This window comes from Triturus cristatus, chromosome 6 (genome assembly GCF_964204655.1).
Source record: "Triturus cristatus chromosome 6, aTriCri1.1, whole genome shotgun sequence".
Taxonomy (NCBI): Eukaryota; Metazoa; Chordata; class Amphibia; order Caudata; family Salamandridae; genus Triturus; species Triturus cristatus.
In genome coordinates this window covers 1,610,898,757-1,610,905,688 of record NC_140589.1, presented here as the reverse complement: position 1 = coordinate 1,610,905,688, position 6,932 = coordinate 1,610,898,757, and positions in this window count along the sequence as shown.

The following is a 6,932-nucleotide window of genomic DNA, read 5'->3' as shown; positions in this document are numbered from 1 at the left end:
CCTTTGTCCAGTTTCACACCAGAGTAGGAGCCAACAGCTCTCAGGACTGGTTTGAACTGGACTATGCACAGCGACACCAAATTTGCCCACCGTCCAGACTTTCAGGCACTTTCAAAGTACACCTAGCCAGCCCCAATACACTGAATCCTGTCCGGGAGGTGGTCAGGATGCCTATTGTGCTCATGTAAAACCCAGTATCCTGCCTTCAGGATTGTCAAGGTCTGCTAGAGGGGTGACTTATAGGTTTTAAGTGCAGTGACCTATAGATATAGTAAACCTATATCTAAAGTAAGTAGTGCATGAACCATCTTACACAGGCTGCAATGGCAGGCCTGTAGTTCCACTTTGCCTGGCCTCTCATGGGTGGCATAATCCATGCTTCAGCCCATGAGAGGCCTCTGCGGTACCTATTCCCTGGGTACATGTGTACCATATACAAGGGACTGACAAGGTTACCCCAGTATCCAATCTAGAGTGTTCCTAAAAACATGTCATAACATTTTAGGGAGAAAGCAGATCGACAGGGGTCCTGTTGGAATTGAAACATAAAATTGCCATACTACTCGTATTTTACCCAATATTATGTTAGCATTATATATATAGCTAAATCATTCTATATGCATACTGTGTGTCTACGCAATTAGTAAATGCAGATGTTGCATTTGTTAGGTTGACAACTGTGCAACCATTTTAGTTTTCATGGACGCCATTTTGTATTATAATCGAAACTGTTACTTGCTCATTTATGAGAAATGTACCTCGGTAAGTTTTGTTTCTCCAATGCTGAATCTTGCTCATTAACGCATGCATTTTCTGTTACATAGAGGCCTTCTCCCTTCTGTCTAGAGGAGAGGATAGGCCAGACGACCTTGGATAGTAGATAATTGGGCCAGGCTGCGGAATGGAAACTTCTGTTCTCTACCCTCCTTTGTATTACGACAGCTACCAGTGTTTTTCCTTTGTAGGCGGGTCTTTGTGGGCTCCGCAACATACATAATGTAACTTTATGCTTACTAGAGCCAGTCTCTCGTCAGCCATCATAGGAGGCTGGTCAGATTGGACTCCACTGCGGTGTATTTTGTGAATAAACTAGTTTGCTTGTATTCTCTACTGTGTCATTGACTCTTCATCAGTGGAGGTCTAGTGGAGGTCGAGAGTGACCCGGTGGTCCTAATTGGGTCACTTCCTTTTGTCCTGATTAGCAGGATCCCATTCAGACTACTCAAAAACCGTGTAACATCAAGCAAAAAGTGGGGGTAACCATAATAAGCAGATCCTACTTTCCTGCAGTCACCACTCAGTTAGAATGCATGCAGATTTATTCCGAGCATACTAGATATGCTGTGGATTTTATTTTGGCTAAGAATGGTGGTATGTGCGCAGTAGTTGGCGACCAGTGCGTGGTCGGGATAACAAATATGGAAAATAACATTACCAAGCATATTTTAGATATTCTAGAAAATGTCAAGGAGATGGAAAGCGGAAATTGGAATTAGTCTTTTCATGGTGGCTTGGGCTGGATCCTTGAGAAAGTGATTTACCTTATGGCTATATTGGTGTTTTGTTGTGTCCTTGTTTAGTACCTGCCTGTATGTCGTACTTTTTGTACCAGCCTTCTTACTCCTAAAAGACAAATATCGATTCATGACACAAATGCTGCAATTATGGTCCAGAAGGAAATTGATGACCTCATGCAGATAGATGAGGACATCTTTGAGACTTCTTCCCTTCTTATAGTCTCTCTTCCTGATGCTGAAAGTATGGAGTGTTCTTAAAAATGTCACTTATGATTGTATTGATTTGTAGGTTCTTTGCTGTTTTAGTAGAAAATGTTTAGCTCATGCTAAAAGGAGGGTCTGTTAGAATAGAAAAATTCATGCTTGCTCATTCTTCTATGTATGTTAGCATTGAAGGTGCCATTTTCTATGTCGGCGCCATTTTGTGTTATAATCGAAACTCATACTTCGCTTTTTACCAGAATAGGCCTCTATTAGGTTATGTTTCTCCGAGGCCGAGTTTTGCTTCCCTAATGAATACACTGTTCTTATTAGGGCATACCTTTCCCACTAGATACAGGGCTTCTCCCACTTGTCTGAAGACGGGCCCGCCTGCAGTGGCCTTGGACTCTGCAACTTTGTAAGATATGAGCACTGAGATTGTTTTTTTCTCTCATTTGCATTGCTTTACAGCACCTGCCTGGAAAATTCCACTATGGGTTTGTTCTAGCCGAGTTATGAAATGTACTAAATTTATCTCTATGCTTGTGGACTTAAGTCCCTCTTAAGCACTCCTTAGAGACTGGGCAGACAGGGCTCTGCTCTGAGTGTACTCTGAATAAACAGATGCTGGTATGTATTCTTTACTGTCTGACCGACTCTTCATTTAGTATGGAAGGCTGAGAGGTGGTTGTGAGTGACCCGGTTGACCCTAATCAGGCCACTTGCTTTATGGTAGCAATAAATCATTCAACTTGAGAGAGTACGCTTGCAGTTTAAAGTACACACCTCACTATCTACAGCCTTCTTGCAGTGTACCTTTGCAGAGACTTATATGGACTCGGTTAGAGGTTAATACATCTGGCAACATGTTCTACACCTCATATTTCTGTATCAGTTTCATTCGAGAGGCAGAGCTCACAATGCCAGTCCCGAGCCAAAATGAACGGCTGACTCATTTTATGCCACTCTTCTGAGTGTCAGAATCTTTCTAGAGACCTCAATGAGTGTGTCAGTTCTTTTTTAGGGGCAAGATGACACATGTAAAGAAGCTTATAGGTACTAGACTACCTCTATTTCACACCTCATGCTCTCTAAATATGTGTAGAACAAACTAAATGAGTCGCTTTCTGCTCATTATACAGGGTAGGCAGGTATGAAACTGTGTGTTCAAGTGCTTCCATGAGGTCTGCCTAGCTAAGAGCTCTGTGCTTTTGGGGATGAATGCTGAAGTAGCTCTTTTGTATTCAATTTCTATATTTATGAGTAGTTTGGACGTTTATTTAATAAATGCGAAAAGTAAGAATGAATGTGTGTTGTGACATATGCCTCTGTATAGCGCTTAAATGATGCCTCATCAAAGCTGGAACACAAAAATCGGCTGTTCTGTTGGTTGGCACAGCATGAGACTTGGTTTCTCATCCGATCACATCTCACAGTATTTTAATATATTAGAAAACATGTACAATATTTACACCTGCGTATGCTGTCACAAGCTGTTTACCAGCTCAGCATGCTTAAAAAAACAGCAAGAGGCCAATGTCAAGAATAACAACGGTGGGCCCCTGGTTCCGCACCTCATGCTAGTTCCAGTATGTAATGTTCCTGCGCAATCAACCCCGTCACCAGCCATTGCGTTATGCCTCTGTGCTCCAGATCAAAGGTTGTTTTCAACGTAATGTGGGTGCGCCAGGTAATGAAGTCCAATAGTCAGCTAGTAGTTTCAAGAAAGTTCTTTATTTCAAATTCACAAATCAGATCAGAAATAGGAAAGGCTCAGCCAACGCGTTTCATTCCATCACAGGGAACTTCATCAGGGCTTTTATGACAATTCAAAATAGAGTTCTACAGCTCAAATAGCCGATGCGGGGGTTCTGTTTCGGTATGTAGTGTTGGAACTCCCCGGTATACTTCCAGAATAGAAAATCCTGCATTCAGACACCTTCTACTTCAACAGTGACAGTGATCAAGAGTTCAAGTGGTCACATAAATGTTCTAGTCCAGTGTATTGTGTTGGAACAATCCGGAGTGCTTACAGGTATAATAAATCCTGCATGAGGAGACCATAACACAGGTTTTTTCTGATCATCACTCCGTAAGAGATAACATACCCAAACAAACCTTGTTTTTTTGTGTAGACATAATTCAACTACAAACCACATAATTGTACTCAACAACACAATTACATCACATACATTCTATCCACATCATATAATTCAACATCATACCTCAAAATGCAACAGCAAACAACAGAATTAACCTCCACTACATAACACGACACAACACAAAATACCATTCCACATATTTACACTCCATGATACACAATCCCACTCCACATAATTACAATACAATCAATAGCACATATTTGCTATCCACACAATTCCACAGAACACCATACCACATAATTCCACTACACACACCTACTCCACACTGTTAAAGATTGCATTAATCTCTTAGCATGAGCTGAAAGCCATTTTGTACTTGGCAGCCATTTTAGTTAGCTATGTGCTGGCCACTTGCTGTTTCCCTCTCCCAGAGTACTGCACATACTCAGAAGTGCCTAGCTAGTAGATTGCACCTGTTCCTAGTATAGAACTGTCAGGCTGTTCTAACTGATGTCAGCAACTTATTACTCCTCCTACTTGTCCACTGTGCAGTTTCTGTATGACCATCTATGTGTATAACTCTTCTAATGTGTACTTGTACCGCCTTCTTTTCAGCCCCTGTCTGGGTATATAAGGCCACTGTTCTCTGTACTCCTTAGAAATGTCTCCTACAGTGATTTGAGAATACTGTATGACGCATTTTTCCCTCTTCTGAGGTTAAATAAAAAGATGTCTTTTATATTACAGCTTCTGTGCCAATCTCTTCTTTGCTGGTTTAAAAGGACCAGGTGTATCAGTGAAGCCCCAGAGAAGCTTTTGATTTCTACAATTGGTGCCCTCTGTGAGGCTCATCCGAGAAGTGGCTATCCAAGGGAGTGATCTTGATGGGAGACAGGAATCTACTGAGGAGGACAGAACAGGATTCTAGTAAAAAGGTACCCTAAAACTGAGATTATGTCTCTGCAGCCCAGTATATTTCTGGTCTTCCTGATTTGACTACTCCAACTGCTTACCACTCCTGACTGAGAACATTTTTGGCGTGAGTATTCTAAAAAAGACCGTTTGGTCACTCAGAACTTGGCAGTTAGAATCTGGAGACCTATGCTTGGTAAGGTCGTCTGTTGCGACGCTTTTTGGATTTGTATGGAAATTGGCCAATATTTGGAATTTGGAAATGCATAAAATGCCATTTATGTAGGCAGGTAATGAGAAACTTTTGTAAAGTTGAACGGCACACTTTGAGTTAAGTGCTACTTTGTGTATAATATTGTATATGCTGCAATATTCTTGGCATGCCTGTTCTTAGCACACATCGTAGAATGTGTTGCTTTCTTGGAGGTACCATTCTGGAACTTGTATAGCATTAGCCGGCTCCCCTAGAGGGGATACTTAACTAGGTTAAGGTATAAAAACGTATTTCTTCCTTGGTGACTAGGACCCCGAGGAACTAAATATGTACTTAGAAAGGATCCTGGTCTGTGCACTTAGTAACATTTATAAGTGGTGATATGCCGAGCATTTTTTCTTGGTGTTCTGCCAGCCAAATCTAGTGAATATGACTTACAACTAGTATTTACAAATGGTTTGGTTTAAGTACAGTCTGTGGGCTGTCTTTTGTTTCTGTCCTAAGTGTTGATCTGTGGGTTAAATGTTTGTTTAAATGTCTGTGGTTTGTAATTAGTGGTACTTGTGTGAGTAAAGAGCGATTGCACTCTTGGTACAAGAATGGCTAGCCTTAAGTGCCCTGTATTATGTGTATGACACCGTTTTGAAAATGTCTGGAATGAGCTCAATGTTTTCGTCATCATTCTGTTATGCAAAATTTCATTAAAATAAAATATGTTTTAAAATAATCCAGCAATGAATTATATAATATATACTAAATAGCTGCACGCTATCATTAAATTGACAGAGTAAGACACTATACATGTGTGCAAATTGCCACGATGTTAAAGATAAAATTAGAATCCACATTGAATAGGAGTAAAAAAAAAAAGCTTCAAAAAAAGAAATTGTGTGTTTTGCAATAAATAAATTAAGATACAAAATGTCACAGCATTTATCCTTCTGTATTAGGTATTAAAAGGCATTCACATTATCTGAGTGAGTTGGTTGTTGCTGAACTAAATACACATTACAGAACAACAGATTTGTGCTGGCTTGCAAGGCTGGCTTGAAAGGCATGTGAATTCGACGTCTTTTCGTGTCAAGCAGCTGTGTAAACATGAGGCTATTTCTGACTCCAGGCCACACAAAGAAAACAGCTGAAGTCGACTACCTCTTAAGTCAGTGCAAACACGGTGTAAAACCCTGCATTTCAGACTACTGTTTTAAAAGTTAGAAATATCGTTTCATTATTTTTGATAAACAGAGAACAGATTTACAGTAGGGATTTCTTTTCTTAATGCCTTTTTAAATAAGGATAAGAGTGGTTTTTGATGTTAAACAATAATGACTGTCCTTAAAAAGTGGCGCAGACTTTCATGTTTGAAGTTAAGCTTCTATGCTTAGAGTTATGAATGAATGCGTTTAAATGTGATAAGCAAAGGATGCAGCTTGCTTTTCATATGTGAACTCATCAAAATGATTAGATTTATAAAAAAAAAAATATTTGTATTATTTTAAAAAAATGCTATTTAAGAAAGGTGCATTAAATTAGTTTTTAATAGTTATAATGCCTAATAATGATGCTGTGACCTCCCAGCATCCAAATTGAATTTAAGCCGTGCTATACAGCAATAGGGGGTCACTTGCATGTGAAATGTCACTTTACCCAGGCGTACAAAACTCATTTTTAGAAGAGTATACATTATACATTTCTGATGCCACATCTCTGGGAGATGTAGAGGACATTCTGGGGATGACTATTATGCAAAAACATTGTAGACTATTCATTTTTAAGTGCCCCAAACATCAAAGTCGAAATTGGGTAAAACTCACTATTTAAATGAGGTTCTTCCAATCAGAGCAGCTTTTAAACTGTCTTAGGCTCCAGTAAATGCACATATGTAAGTATAGAATGAATAGCTGACATCTGTACTGCTAGACAAGCACTCAGCACACTGTTTACAAATATAAATATGTACAAAAAACTGGCAGAAGTTATTAAGCT